The sequence below is a fragment of the Myotis daubentonii genome, chromosome X (assembly GCF_963259705.1).
Source record: "Myotis daubentonii chromosome X, mMyoDau2.1, whole genome shotgun sequence".
In the NCBI taxonomy this organism is placed as follows: Eukaryota; Metazoa; Chordata; class Mammalia; order Chiroptera; family Vespertilionidae; genus Myotis; species Myotis daubentonii.
The window spans coordinates 70482379-70498713 of NC_081861.1; the positions used below are offsets into that span (position 1 = coordinate 70482379).

The following is a 16335-nucleotide window of genomic DNA, read 5'->3' on the forward strand; positions in this document are numbered from 1 at the left end:
CCTCAAAGAGCTCGGAAACTATTAAAATCTAAAGCAAATCCTCGGACATATTATTCATATAAAGTTAGCCTTATTCTCTGAAACAAAAATGATAGGAGAAATTCCAAAAGCACTCCTCACCTGAAGTAACTTGCCTAATTCCAAGGACCCAAAGTGCCCAATGTTAACTTCCAAGTTTCAAGACCAAAGTTCATATTACCTGAGACAAAGCATTATGAAATTCAGTATATTAATATTTTCCTCTAAAAACCAAATTCATTCATTTGAAAATACAAAAATATTATTAAACCCCTACAATGTTTCTTCTTTAATGGATTGCACTTATATGTGAAGATAAATATAACAAAATAATTAATAATATTTTATGGCAAAGATGTCAGTTAGGAAACAATTGTGAGTGTGATAACATTGATAGATTAAGATGGTAACAGTAATGATGGAGCAAGCAGGGCAGATGTAAGACACATAGTGGAAATAGAACTGATAAGATTTACTGGAGGAATGGATGCTCTGGGGAGAGAACAGAGGAAAAGGAAAGGTCAATGATGACTCGAAGATTTCTTCCTTTAGTAACTAAGTGGATGTTGGTATTATTGAGATGGTGGAGATTGTGAAAGAATTTTTTTTTCTTATTTGGTGAGAAGGAATCCATAGTTTCCTCTTAGCCTGCTAATTCTGAGCTGGCTATCAGTCATGCAAGTAGACATGCCCAATAAGCCTATGCTTATTCAGGTCTGAGCTCAGATGGCAGATTTTGAATAGAGAGGCCCACATAGTAATAATCACTTTATGAATATATACAGTTATCTAAATTAATGAGAATGTCTAGGGAGAAAAAATATATAGAGGGAAAAATGTCCCAAGACTAAGCCCAGAAAAAGAAAAGGTATCCAAGGACTGAGTCCCATCATTTTCAGTCTGAGTAGTGGTGAATTCAGTACAACAGAATGAAAAGAAACCATTAATAATTTTGAAGGGATTATAAGTATCAAAAACATCAAAAGGACATTTCAAAAAGGAAAAGGTCAGCAACTATATTCATAGTAGCATTTTTTTATAGGGACAAATTAGAAACAAATAATCAATAGGAAAATAGATAAATTGTGGTATATTATTAAAATGAGTCTCCAGACATCATTTAAAATTAGTTGACTCACATAGTTAAATCTCAGAAACATAAAAAGAAAGTTGTAGAATAAGTTGTGGTATGTTGTCATTTGCTTTCAAATTTTAAGCCTGCAAATCAATGTTATATAATGTTTCTGGATATATACATGTTTGATGAAAGAAAAACAACTATAAATGCTAAATTCAGTACAGTGGTTACCTTACTGAAAGAGAAAGGAAAGCAGATAGGAGGGGTGGATTTTAGCTTATTTTTTATTTTTTATTATTTAAAGCAAATATGACAAAATATTAGCATTTATCTCATAGAAGTGATGATTACATAAGTTTTGATTATATTACTCCCTTTAGTTTCCTATATAGTTGAAATATTTTATTATTTAAATAACTAAAATATCTTATTTAAATAATAAAAATAGACATTATTATAACAAGTATCATTTTATATAAATCATTGTGATCACCCCTGTAGTGAAAGTGCAGAATTCATGTACAAATTTAGAAACTTTTCTTAATTATTTATAATCGTAGTCATCTCTCTAACTGAATATCATTTATCTTTATTTTTTATTAAATTATTGTTGTGACATTGGTTAGTAACATTATATGTTTCAATATCGTTTGTAGAGACATGTATCTGTGGAGTTTTTCTAAAAATTTGACATAGATGTCACTAAAAACAACTTATTTATAGTCAAAATTATCTACAGTGTGAATAAAGGGTAGCCAGTAATTTGGCAAGTTGGTTAAGTGGAGATAAGTTTTAAAAACTTCTACTATAATACATGTTGGAGAAAGAACTATCAAGATTTATTGGTGGGATGGATATTCTGGGGAGGGAACGGAGGAAAAGGAATAGCAAGATTTGTATTTTTAGTAACTAAGTAGGTGTTAGTGGTATTTACTGAGATGGTGGAAAACGAGGAAGATTTTTAAAAAGAAAACTAATGGGTCTGGAGAGTATTATGCTGAGCGAAATAAGCCAGTCAGAGAAAGGTAAGTATCACATGATCTCACTCATTTGTGGAATCTAATGAACCAAATACACTGATGATCAAAAATAGACCCAGAGTCATAGAAGCATAAACAGACTGTTAAACCTTAGAGGGAAGTGAGGGAAGGGTGGGTGGTAAGAGATCAACCAATGAACTTGTATGCATATATGCATAACCCATGGACACAGACAATGGGGTGGTGAGGTTGGGGGGAGGGGACTGGACCAGGCTGGAAGAGATTAATGGGGGAAAAAGGAAGACCTAAGTAATACTTTCAAAAATAAAGATTAAAAGGAAAAAAATATTACCATAATATTAAAAGTAATATTAAAATTACTTTTAATATTTTAATTGGATTTTTTAATTTTCTGAATTTAAAATATCTACATAGTATAATAATAACTTCTTTCCTATTCTAATCTTTGCATATTTTGTTTTTTGCTTTTTTTTAAATTAAATCTTTATTGTTCAGATTATTACATTTGTTCCTCTTTTTTTCCCCCCCATAACTCCCCTCCTCCCAGTTCCTGCCCCACCCTCCGCCCTCACTCCCCACCCACTGTCCTCATCCATACGTGCACGATTTTTGTCCAGTCTCTTCCCACATCTCCCACACCCCTTTCCCCCCCAAGAATAGTCAGTCCATTCCCTTTCTATGTCCCTGATTCTATTATAATCACCAGTTCATTCTGTTCATCAGATTATTTATTCACTTGATTCTTAGATTCACTTGTTGATAGATGCATATTTGTTCATAATTTGTATCTTTACCTTTTTCTTCCTCTTCCTCTTCTTAAAGGATACCTTTCAGCATTTCATATCATCCTGGTTTGGTGGTGATGAACTCCTTTAGCTTTTCCTTATCTGTGAAGCTCTTTATCTGACCTTCAATTCTGAATGATAGCTTTGCTGGATAAAGTAATCTTGGTTGTAGGTTCTTGGTATTCATCACTTTGAATATTTCTTGCCACTCCCTTCTGGCCTGCAAAGTTTCTGTTGAGAAATCAGCTGACAGTCGTATGGGTATTCCCTTGTAAGTAACTGAGTTTCTTTCTCTTGCTGTTTTTAAGATTCTCTCTTTATCTTTTGCTCTTGGCATTTTAATGATGATGTGTCTTGGTGTGGTCCTCTTTGGATTCCTTTTGTTTGGGGTTCTCCGCGCTTCTTGGACCTGTAAGTCCATTTCTTTCACCAGGTGGGGGAAGTTTTCTGTCATTATTTCTTCAAATAGGTTTTCAATATCTTGCTCTCTCTCATCTTCTGGCACCCCTATAATTCTGATGTTGGTACGCTTGAAGCTGTCCCAGAGGCTCCTTACACTATCCTCGCATTTTTGGATTCTTTTTTCATTTTGCTTTTCCGGTTGGATGTTTTTTGCTTCCTCGCATTTCAAATCATTGACTTGATTCTTGCGCTCCTCTGGTCTGCTGTCGGGCGTCTGTATAATATTCGTTATTTCAGTCCGTGTATGCTTAATTTCTAGTTGGTTCCCCAATATAAGATCGAGGGTCTTATTAGTTTTCGTGTAGATCTCATTAAGTTTATCGGCAGCTTCTAAACAGTTCTTGAGAGACCTTAAAAGTGTGGTTCTAAACTCTATATCTTCCATTGACAATTTTGTCCTGTTTCTTTGTCTCCGCATTTTGTTATGCTTCCTTGGTGCACCCCCTAGTGGTCTTTGTTCGCAGACTTATAGTTAAATCTTGATTGTTGTAGCTGATTCCAGGGAGGTTTTGACCTCCAGGCCAAGTGGCTATGAGAATCAGCTGTGTCAGCAGTCTTGTTTTTTGCTTTCTTTCCAGTTTTCACTGACCACAAATTCAGGAACATTGTTTATTTATTTATTTTTAATATATTTCTTTATTGATTTCAGAGAGGAAGGGAGAGGGAGAGAGAGATCAATGATGAGAGAGAATCATTGATTGGCTGCCTCCTGCACGCCCCCTACTGGGGGTTGAGCCCACAACCCGGACATGTGCCCTTGGCTGGAAAGGAACCTGGGACTCTTCACTCCGCAGGCTGACACTCTATCCACTGAGCCAAACCGGCTAGGGCAGGAACATTGTTTAGAAATGATTACTTTAACAGAGACTTGGGATATGTTCTAGACAGCATTGGGTGGATTAAGATAAATGTTTGCTTATATTGTGGCAGTAACCTTCTTTTATGAAACAGAAATTGTATTCTTAGTGTATTTTAATTTTTTTAAATTTAGGCATGATTATTTAGGAAGAGAGAACTTAGCTACATTTTTATATGTTTACTTTAGAGGGCTTAAAGAGGAGAAAAATAATAGTCAGGTTTTGAGACAAATCACACTCTGTGGTAAATATAAACATGACTAGAATGTGAATATATAACAGAAAAAGAAAATACAACTAGTAATGGTGAAAACACAATTTAAGACTTTTAAAAAGTGTTTCTAATGTTGCTTTCAATAATATATATATATATATATATATATATATATATATATATATATATATATATATACAGTAAAAACCTAAAGAGTTAATCAACTAGAAGGTGTTCAATACATAATAGGAACTACAGGGAATCACTACCTAATGTTACAGTGTCGAAAGCCATTCCTTTGTCCCCTCTCAAGAATGATTTTGTGAGTTCTAAAGTCTAAATTTACTACTGTCATTTTCAGCTCCAACAGTTCTTTCATCCTGGACTAGTGATTCATAGGATTTATATGCAAGGCAAATAATAGTCTATGAGAAAATCATGCCCTTTTTTTAGTGGTAACTAATTAGATTGCCTTAAAAATGTCATATTTTAGAAAAAAAGAGTCCTAACATACATGTTACATAAATTCTTTTAATATTATATTAAATAATTAAGCATAATTAATCACAGAGATGATAACACTGCAACAGTTTAACTTTTGGATACAGGTAAAATGTCAGAATATTATTACTATTGAAATGAGTACTCCATTCAGGAGGTATGATCTGAGTGTTCAACAAGTTACCCATTTCCTAAATCTTTTCAAACAGTCTACTGTACCCTCAGAAATATATTAGATTTAACTAATATGAATTTTACTGAAATCTAATTCCTTACCATATATCTATGATGAAATAATGGTGTTATGCCAAAAACTTTTTTGATTGATGAGTATTTCTTTCAAATACCACAAATGTGCCTCTGAATCTTCCATACTATTTGTCAGCTTTAGAATTCTGATTCCATATTTTTTTTTCTTTAAACATGTGCATCCTACCCTAGCTGGTTTGGCTCAGTGGATAGAGTATCGGCCCATGGACTGAATGGTCCCAGGTTCAATTCCAGTAAAGGGCATGTACCTCAGTTGCAGGCTAGATCCCTGGCCAGGTAAGGTGTGTGTGGGAGGCAACTAACTGATGTGTCTCTCTCACACCAATGTCCCTCTCTGTCTCTCCCCCTCCCTTCCACTCTCTAAAAATCAATGGAAAACTATCCTGGGGTGAGGATTAATAAAAAATTTAAAAAATAAACATCTAAATCCCTGGTCGAAAGCAGAGCAATTTCATCAAGCTACAGTTGAAATATTCCCTGAGAAATGCTCAACCTCCTTTGTATTAAATTTATGCTTTCAAAATATAGTAAAAATAAAATCTAAAATCTGCATCTCCTCCTTCTTTAGTATTTATACCCAAGAAGAAGCTGAACATTCATGAAAGACAAATATGTGAATACAAATAAAATCCTGGGTGTTGAGCTTTCACAGTAGAATAAGCACTAGCCTTTGGCATTACGGTGCTCATGGTCCAGTGAAGGAGAAAGACATTCCAACAAACCATTACAGCATAAGATGATAGATGCCATAAAATAAATATACACAAATCATCTTAGGGGCACAGAGAAGAGAGTGACTGTGTCTTACTGAGAAAATTAGAAAGATTTTTGTAAGGACAGATGTTAAAAATACTCAGAAAGGGTCACCTCATAATAATACCCAAGGACTATTTGTTAATTATGTGTTGAATCCCAGGGAGCTGCATTCTGTCATACTGGCAAACAAACCAACACAATTGAATGCAGGCAGTAGTTTCAAGTGTGGGCCTCCAGCAGACATATTTTGTTCATCTTATTCAGCATTTTAAAAAAAAATATTTTACTGTCTTTCGGTATATCATATTTTCAAGTTTGTCATATATACTTTACCACACCATACTGTCTCATATGTAGCCAGGTTTATTCATTTATTTTATTTTTATTTTTAACAGTTGTTTAAGGTTTATTTTTACATGCATACAAGTTTTAAGAAAACAACAAAAAAAATCAAGATATAGAGTATAACATATCAAATTCAGTCATTCAGAATTATTTCAATATGTGCATAAACAGTATAAAATACATCTATAAAGTGCATTATGTAATTTGTTTTGAGGTTTCAGAAAGCAGTGTTTTATTTTAAAATTCTGATACCATCATCATCATATCATTCAAACAACACATATTCCCAAAGTTAACATGTTTAAAAATAATAACTAAACGAACACATAACTCTAAGATAAGCTGATAGATGAGATGCTTTTACTATGATCTTCAAAACAGTGCTGTTCAATTCTTCTACAAAAAGCAAGAAGGTTGCTATAGTTTTTCACCTCCTCAGAAAGTTCATCAGTGTGGGAAGAATGGTGTACAGATGGCCAAATACCAGTGCATCTAGTTCAGTAGGGCTGCTTTTTGAAGGAATATGGTTGTGTTCTCAGTCTTTGAGAAAGCTTGACAGTACTAGTCAACACCTTCTAAAACATGGTCCAAAGTCTTGTTACCCCATCCAATAGCTTTCATCTTACATCACCCAGGAGGAATATGGAGAGTTCTATAAGAGTCTTACCAATGACTGGGAAGACCACTTGGCAGTCAAGCAATTCTCTGTAGAAGGTCAACTGGAATTCAGGGCATTGCTGTTCATCCCCTGTCGGGCTCCCTTTGACATCTTTGAGAACAAGAAGAAGAACATCAAACTCTATATCTGCCGTGTGTTCATAATGGACAGCTGTGATGAGCTGATACCAGAGTATCTCAACTTTATCCGAGGTGTGGTTGACTCTGAGGACATGCCCCTGAACATTTCCCGAGAATTGCTCCAGAAGAGTAAAATCTTGAAGGTCATTCGTAAAAATATTGTTAAGAAGTGCGTTGAGCTCTTCCCTGAGCTGGCGGAAGATAAGGAGAACTATAAGAAATTCTATGAGGCGTTCTCTAAAAACCTAAAGCTTGGAACCCATGAGGACTCGACTAATCCGCGACGCCTTTCTGAGCTTTTGTGCTATTACACCTCCCAGTCTGGAAATGAACTGACCTCTCTCTCAGAATATGTCTCTCGCATGAAGGAGACCCAGAAATCCATCTATTATATCACTGGTGAGAGCAAAGAGCAAGTTGCTAACTCTGCTTTTGTGGAGCGAGTGTGGAAGCGGGGCTTCGAGGTAGTATATATGACAGAGCCTATCGATGAGTACTGTGTGCAGCAGCTCAAGGAGTTTGATGGAAAAAGCTTGGTCTCAGTTACCAAGGAGGTCCTGGAGCTACCTGAGGATGAAGAGGAGAAAAAGAAAATGGAAGAGAGCAAGGCCAAATTTGAGAACCTCTGCAAACTTATGAAAGAAATCTTGGATAAGAAGGTTGAGAAGGTGACAATCTCCAATAGGCTTGTGTCTTCACCCTGCTGCATTGTGACCAGCACCTACAGCTGGACAGTTAACATGGAATGTATCATGTAAGCCCAGGAATTTAGGGATAACTCTACAATGGGCTAAATGATGGCCAAAAAGCACCTGGAGATCAACCCTGACCACCCCATTGTGGAGACTCTGCGCCAGAAGGCAGAGGCAGACAAGAATGACAAAGCTGTCAAGGACCTTGTGGTGTTGCTGTTTGAAACTGCACTGCTCTCTTCTGCCTTTTCACTTGAGGATCCCCAGACCCACTCCAACTGCATCTACCGCATGATCAAGCTAGGCCTAGGCATTGATGAAGATGAAGTGACAGCAGAAGAACCCAATGTTGTTGTTCCTGATGAGATCCAACCCCTTGAGGGTGATGAGGATGCCTCTCGCATGGAAGAAGTAGACTAGGAGTTTCTACCAGCAGACCTTGTGTCCTCTGTGTAGTCTTCATGGCTCCCTCAGCAGCCCTGCGTGGCCCTAGCCCACCTGGTTTCCTCTGATGTTTAGTGGCTTTTCCCCTCTCCTGTCTTTTCCTAAGGCAGGTTACAGTGGCCTCAAGCCCTCTCTTCTCATATTTGACATAGTTTTGGATTTTTTATTTATTGTCTTTTTTTTTTATTTTGTTCTGAAATTAAAGTATGCAAAATAAAGAAGATGCTGTTTAAAAACAAAAAACTATTTTGATAGGTCAAAATATGATTCAGAGGCCAAGCTAAGCAGATCCAAATCTAGCATGTGGGATCTCCCCTACTGTAGCTTCATCATACCACTGAAGGCACAACTCTGCAGTCAACAGCATATTCCTGACTAATTCCATGAAGGCTTGAATTTCTGCTTTTTTGGACTTCATCCAATCCCATCACTAACAGAATGGCCCTTGGCTTTAACAAATTGGACTTTTGACCCAAGTTCTGATACTATTTGAATTTCTACATGAATAAAAGTTCCTTTACCAGATGGGACATATAGTCTGCATTTGCCTTAAAAAACAATTTGATAGGCAGATTACACATTTGCAAAAAGTGCTGCATAGCAAGAGAAGCTGTATTGTCAGAAAGCAAAATTTGTTCCCCTTTCATTGCTGATGGTACTGTAGGATTTTTAGGAAAGGCTCTGTAGCTGTGACCTGTGAAACGAAGGCTTCCACGACTAGAGACACGTCAGCGGGGCGGCCCTGTGTCCGTGGTTCCTGCTCCTTGTGACCCTCAGCGTCCTGTTCTCCTCCACAACCCCAGCGGCTCCTGGCAGCTAACAGGCCTGGCCCATGCTGACACTGGGACTTACAAAGCCCATCATGAAGGTCTGAGTGAGATTACCTCCAGGTTAGGCCAGGAACTTCTGGTGCTCATTCATTGATTTTACCTTCCTGACCTTAGATTGGTTCCACTGTCATAGTATTTTATCAGTCCTTAACTAAGATTTTATTTATTTATTTATTTTTTTATTGCTTAAAGTATTACAAAGGGTATTACATATGTGTCCCTTTTTTTTTTCCCTGCCCTTGACAATCCACTGGCCTCCTCTATGCCCCAGTGTCTTATGTCCATTGGTTATGCTTATATGCATGCATACAAGTCCTTCGATTGATCTCTTACCCCCCTCCCTCCTGCCCCCCAACCCTCCCCGGCCTTCGTGCTTCAGTTTGACAATCTGTTTGAGACAGCTCTGCCTCTGTATCTATTATTGTTCGTAAGTTTATAATGGTCTTTATTATCCATGAATGAGTGAGATATGTGGTATTTTTCCTTCATTGACTGGCTTATTTCACTTAGCATAATGCTCTCCAGTTCCATCCATGCAGTTACAAAGGGTAAGAGTTAGTTCTTTTTTTACAGCAGCATAGTATTCCATCGTGTAGATATACCACAGTTTTCTAATCCATTCATCTACTGATGGGCACTTAGGCTGTTTCCAGATCTTAGCTATGGTGAATTGTGCTGCTATGAACATAGTAGTGCATATATCCTTTCTGACTGGTGTTTCTGGTTTCTTGGGATATATTCCTAGAAGTGGGATCACAGTATCAAATGGGAGTTCCATTTTTAGTTTTTTGAGGAAACTCCATAATGTCTTCCATAGTGGCTACACCAGTCTGCCTTCCCACCAGCAGTGCACAAGGGTTCCTTTTTCTCCACATCCTCTCCAGCACTTGTTGTTTGTTGATTTGTTGATGATAGCCAGTCTGACAGGTGTGAGATGGTACCTCATTGTTGTTTTGATTTGCATCTCTCAGATGATTAGTGACTTTGAGCATGTTTTCATATGTCTCTTGGCTTTCTGAATGTACTCTTTTGAAAGGTGTCTATTTAGATCCTTTGCCCATTTTTTGATTGGATTGTTTATCTTCCTTTTGTTAAGTTGTATGAGTTCCCTATAAATTTTGGAGATTAGGCCCTTATCTGATATGACATTGGCAAATATGTTTTCCCACTCAGTGGGTTTTCTTGTTGTTTAGTTGATGGTTTCTTTTGCTGTGCAGAAGCTTTTTATTTTGATGCAGTCCCATTTGTTTATTTTCTCTTTAGTTTCCAATGACCTAGGAGTTGTATCGGTGAAGAAATTGCTTCCGCATATGTCTGAGATTTTGTTGCCTTTGGATTCTTCTAGTATTTGTATGGTTTCCCGTCATATATTTAAGTCCTTTATCCATTTTGAGTTTATTTTTGTGTATGGTGTAAGTTGGTGGTCTAGTTTCATTTTCTTGCATGTATCTGACCAATTTTCCCAACACCATTTATTGAAGAGACTATCTTGACTCCATTGTATGTTCTTGCCTCCTTTGTCAAATATTAATTGAGCGTATTGGTTGGGGCTGATTTCTGGGCTTCTATTCTATTCCATTGATCTATATGTCTGTTCTTGTGCCAGTACCAGGCAGTTTTGAGAATAGTGGCTTTGTAATACAGCTTGATATCTGGCATTGAGATCCCACCTACTTTGTTCTTTCTCAGGATCACTGCAGCTATTCGGGGTTGTTTTTTATTCCAGATGAATTTTTGGAGAGTACGTTCTAGGTCTGTGAAATATGCCATTGGTATTTTAATGGGAAGTGCATTGAATTTATAGATTGCTTTGGGCAGTATGGACATTTGAATGATGTTGATTCTACCAATCCAAGAACATGGTATGTTCTTCCATCTCTTTATGTCTTCCTCTATCTCTTTTTTCATCGTCCTGTAGTTTTCTGAGAAGAGGTCTTTTACCACTTTAGTTAAGTTTACTCCTAGGTAGCTTAATTTTTTTGGTGCGATGGTAAATGAGATTGCTTTTTTAGTCTCTCTTTCTGCACATTCACTATTGGTGTATAGAAATGCCATAGATTTCTTGGCGTTAATTTTGTACCCTGCTACATTGCTGAATTCTTTTTTTAAGTCTAATAGTTTATTGATGGAGTCTTTAGGGTTTTTTAAGTATAATATCATGTCATCTACAAATAAGGACAGTTTTACTTCTTCTTTTCCAATTTGGATGCCATTTTTATTTCTTCTTCTTGTCTAATTGCAATGGCTAACACTTCCAGTACTATGTTGAACAGGAGTGGTGAGAGTGGGCATCCCTGTCTTGTTCCTGTTCTTAGGGCAAATGGTGTTAGTTTTTGTCCATTGAGTATGATGTTGGCTGGGGTTTGTCATATATGGCTTTTATTATGTTGAGGTATGATCCTTCAATTCACACCTTGCTGAGAGTTTTTATCAAAAATGGGTGTTGAATTTTGTCAAATGCTTTTTCTGCATCAATAGATATGAGTATGTGTTTTTTTTCTTTCAGTTTGTTTATGTGATGTATCATGTTTATTGATTTGTGGATATTGTACCATCCTTGCATCCCTGGGATAAATCCTACTTGGTCATGGTGTATGATCTTTCTGATGTACTGCTGGATCCGATATGCTAAGATTTTGTTTAGGATTTTGGCATCTATGTTCATGAGGGATATTGGCCTGTAATTCTCTTTCATTGTGTTGTCTTTACCTGGTTTTGGTATTAGGGTGATGCTGGCTTCATAGAATGAGCTTGGAAGTGTTCTTTCCTCATGGATTTTTTGTAGTAGTCTGAGGAGGACAGGTTTTAGTTCTTCCTTGAATGTTTGGTAAAACTCCCCTGTGAAGCCGTCTGGTCCTGGGCTTTTGTTTGATGGAAGCTTTTTGATGAGTGCTTCAATGTCTTCCATAGTTATTGGCCTATTGAGATTTTTAGATTCTTCATGATTGAGTTTTGCAATGTTGTATTTTTCTTTGAATATGTCCATTTCTTCCCTGTTGTCTAGTTTGTTGGAGTAGAGCTGTCCATAGTATTTTTTAACAATCATTTGTATTTCTGTGGGATCTGTTGTTATTTCGCCTCTATCATTTCTGATTTTGTTGATTTGGGTCCTTTCTCTTTGCTTCTTCGTGAGCCTGGCTAGAGGTTTTTCAATCTTGTTTATCCTTTCAAAGAACCAGCTCTTTCTTTCATTGATTTTCTGTATTGTTTTTTTGGTCTCTAAGTCATTTATTTCTGCTCTAATCTTTATTATCTCCTTCCTTCTGCTCATTCTGGGATTTTCTTGTTGCTCTCCTTCTAATTCTTTGAGCTGCACATTTCGATGATTTACTACCATTTTTTCTTGTTTGTTGAGATAGGCCTGTAGAGCTATAAACTTCCCTCTCAGGACTGCTTTCATTGCGTCCCATAGCTTTTGGATTGTTGTTTTTTCATTGTCATTAGTTTCCAGGATATTTTTAATTTCTTCTTTGATCGCATTGGTAACCCAATGTATATTTAATAGAGTGCTATTCAGCTTCCAAGTGTTTGAGTATTTTGAGTTGTTTATATTGTAGTTTATTTCTAATATTAAGGTCTTGTGGTCTGAGAAGATGCTTGGTATGATTGCAATCTTCTTGAATTTGGGGAGACTTTGTGACCCAATATGTGGTCTATTTTTGAAGATGTCCCATGAGCACTTGAGAAGAACGTATATTTTGTGTCTTTGGAGTGAAGTGTTCTGAAGATGTCAATTAAGTCCATCTGATCTAGTGAGTAATTTAGGATTGCTGTTTCTTTGCTGAGTTTTTGTCTAGCGGATTTATCCAGTGATGTCAGTGGTGTATTAAAGTCCCCTACTATGATTGTATTGTTGTCGATCTCTCCTTTGATATCTTCCAGGAGTTTTTTCATGAATTTGGGTGCTCCTGCATTGGGTGCATATATGTTTACCAGGGTTATATCTTCTTGTTGTATTGATCCCTTTAGTATTATGAAGTGGCATTTCTTATCTCTTGTTATGGCCTTCACTTTGAGGTCTATTTTGTCTGATATAAGTATTGCTACCCCAGCTTTTTTTTTCATTTCCATTTGCCTGAAAGATATTTTTCCATCCTTTCACTTTCAGTCTGTGTGAGTCCCTTCTAATGAGGTGGGTCTCTTGTAGACAGCAAATATATGGGTCATGTTTTCTTATCCATTCAGCCACTCAATGTCTTTTGATTGGACCATTTAGTCCATTTACGTTTAAAGTTATTATTGAAAGGTACTTGTTTGTAGCCATTTCTATTTTTTTTTGTGTGTGTGTGTGGCTGTTTTCTTTCTGGGCTTTTTAGTTCTTCTTTTTACACCAGTCCCTTTAGCATTTCTTGCATTGCTGGCTTGGTGGTGATAAACTCCCTTAGCCTTTTTTTGTCTGTAAAGCTTCTTATTTCCCCTTCAAGTTTGAATGATAGCCTTGCTGGATACAGTATTCTTGGATTCAGTCCTTTGCTTTGCATCACTTTGTAAATTTCTGTCCATTCTTTTCTGGCCTGATGTGTTTCTGTTGAGAAATCATTTGACAATCTAATGGGAGTTCCCTTGTATGTAACTTTCCGTCTCTCTCTTATGGCCTGTAAGATTTTCTCTTTGTCCTGAACATTTGCCATGGTAATTATGATGTGTCTTGGTGTGGGTCTTTTTGGTATCACCTTGTTTGGGACTCTCTGGGCTTGTGTGTCTTTTTTCTTCCCCACCTCAGGGAAGTTTTCTGATATTATTTCTTCGAGTAGGTTTTCTAATCCTTGTTCATCTTTCTGTTGTTCTGGTACCCCTATTATTCGTATGTTGTTTCGTTTCATGTTGTCCCAAAGCTCCGTTAGGCTCTCCTCCTGTCTTTTAATTTTTTTCTCCAATTGCAGTACATTTTGGGTGTGTTTTGCTTCCTTGTCTTCTAATTCACTAATTCGGTCCTCCGCTTCTCCTAGTCTACTGTTGATACTTTCAATGGTGTTTTTCATTGCAGCTATATCACTCTTCATTTCTTCTTGGGTCTTACTTAAGTTGTTGATTTTTTCATCTGTTTCTTCTAGCTTCTTCCATATGTTATTGATTTTTTCATCTGTTTCTTCTTGCTTCTTGCAGAGGTTGTCGATTTTTTCCTCCATCCGATTTATGCACTCTAGGACCCTTATTCTGAATTCTTTTTCTGTCAAGTTGCATGTCTCTGTATTATTTAGCTGCTTTTCTGGAGAGTCCTCCTTCTCTTTCCTTTCGGGGTTTCTTTGTCTACCCATGTTTGATCTCATTGACATATCTAGATGTTGAGTCATTCAGTGGTTGCTCCCTTGGTGGCAGTGGCTCCTTGGTCTGTGGTTGCTCTTAGGGCGGTTGCGGTAGCAGCTGCTCTTCAGTTGGCAGCAGCTCCTCTGGTGGGTGCTGTTCACAGCTGTGGTGGCTCTTCTGACTGGTGGGGCGAGGTTTCACGTACAACTGCTGTTCCTCAGCAAAGGGTGTGGTGCTCAGGAGGTTGCTGTTGCTTGGATCTTTCCAGGGGAGTTCTGCTCTTCCCGGCTGCAAACCGTCTCACCAGCTGAGCAATTTCACCAATTCGGGGTGGGTGTTAATAGTTTCAGCTGCTCACTCCATTTGCTCCGGGACACGACCTGGGACGCGTCTGCCCATATCGCCTCCATCTTCCGTCTCTTAGATGTTTGTATATGCTAGTTTAAAACATCTTCTAAATGCACAGCAATACCTAAATGTATATTAGGTATACTCATTCATTATGCCCAACATTTAAAGTCAAAGTAAACCTTATTTCTTTATTAAGAGTAACTCACACTGGCCAGTGTGGCACAGTTGGTTAGAGCATTGTCCCATACACCAAAAAGTGGCGGGTTTGATTTCCAGTCAGGGCACATACCCAGGTTGCAGGTTTGATCCCTAGTCGGGGTGCATCCAGAAGACAACTGGTTGATGTTTCTCTCATTCTTCCTCTCCCTTCCTCTCTTTCTAAAAGGTCAATAAAAAAACATCCTTGTGTGAAGATTAAAAATCAATAATATAAATCAATAAATTAGAATTTCAATAAAAAGAATTAACTGGAAAAACCGTGATCTCAAAAACAATATTTATGCATGTGACTATGGGCTAATAATGATTAATGAGAATTATCCTTACAATGGTGCCATCTTTCAAGAATATGTTTCTTAACAGCTTATACTAATATAATGTTACCAAAGTTAGATTTAGTTCTTGGAAATGGGATATTTACCTACATGGTAAGATTTAGCAGGGCCAGAAAGGAAGCCTGTGTTTATGCTTCATGTGGTATTGTGTTTTATAAGAAGAAATACTAGTATATACTAGTATTAGGTCTTCACCCTGTTTCTGGCACAAAGCTCCTAAAACTTGGACTTTCTTAAGAGATAAAAGCAAACAAGAAATGTGTTTTGTTATGTTATGAGGTGACTTTGAGGCAACTAAGGAAGGAGTGGCTGGTGCCTGAAGCACAAATCATGTGATTAGAAGGTAGAAATTTTCAGTCTCACCTTTATGATTTCTGGGGAGTGATAGAAGCTAGAGGGTGAATTGATCACCAACAGCCAATGATTTTATCAATCATGCCTGTGTAATGAAGTCTCCACTTCATCACTTATTGGTGAGCAAGTGGAGATGTGGGATAGAGCCACACTCAGAGGGTGTGGAAGCTCTGAACCCTTCCCCCATGCCTTATCCTACGCATTTCTTTCATCTGGTTGTTCCTGAATTATATCATTTTATAATAAATTGGTAATCAAGTAAAATGTTTCTTTAAGTTTTGTGTGATGCTATAGCAAATTAATCAAAATTAAAGAGGGGGTCATAGGAAACTCTAATTTATAGCCAGTCAATCAGAAGCACAGGTGACAACCTGAACTGGTGATTGGCATCTGAACTGGGAACTGTCTTCATTTTTTTGAAGATTGTAGGACTGACTGAGCCCTTAACCTGTGGCATCTCAAATTTGAATTGAATTGTAAGATATCCAGCTGGTTTCTAAGAGTTGCTTGGAGGTGTTGGAAAACCCACACATTGAAATTGGTATCAGAATACTTACATTCAAATATAATACAACTACTATCGACCTAATATATGTGATTAAGTTATTGAGTCATCAGGAGTCCTTAGTTTAAATTAAAAAAACTCCATTAAAAACTATAATAAACACCTATCTGTGGTCCTAGTCATTTAGAGCCATTTGATCAATTTGTGTACAAAACAGAAAACAAATCTCTCTGTAATTGTTGACTGCATCCTAAATGCCTCTGTAAGTAACAT

The 16335-nt window shown here is 37.2% G+C and overlaps 1 pseudogene; it reads right to left on the minus strand.

Moving 5' to 3' along the window:
* Positions 1–6619: 6619 nt before the first annotated feature.
* LOC132223529 (metaxin-2-like) overlaps positions 6620–16335 on the minus strand; it is a 29933-nt pseudogene continuing 20217 nt past the window's right edge.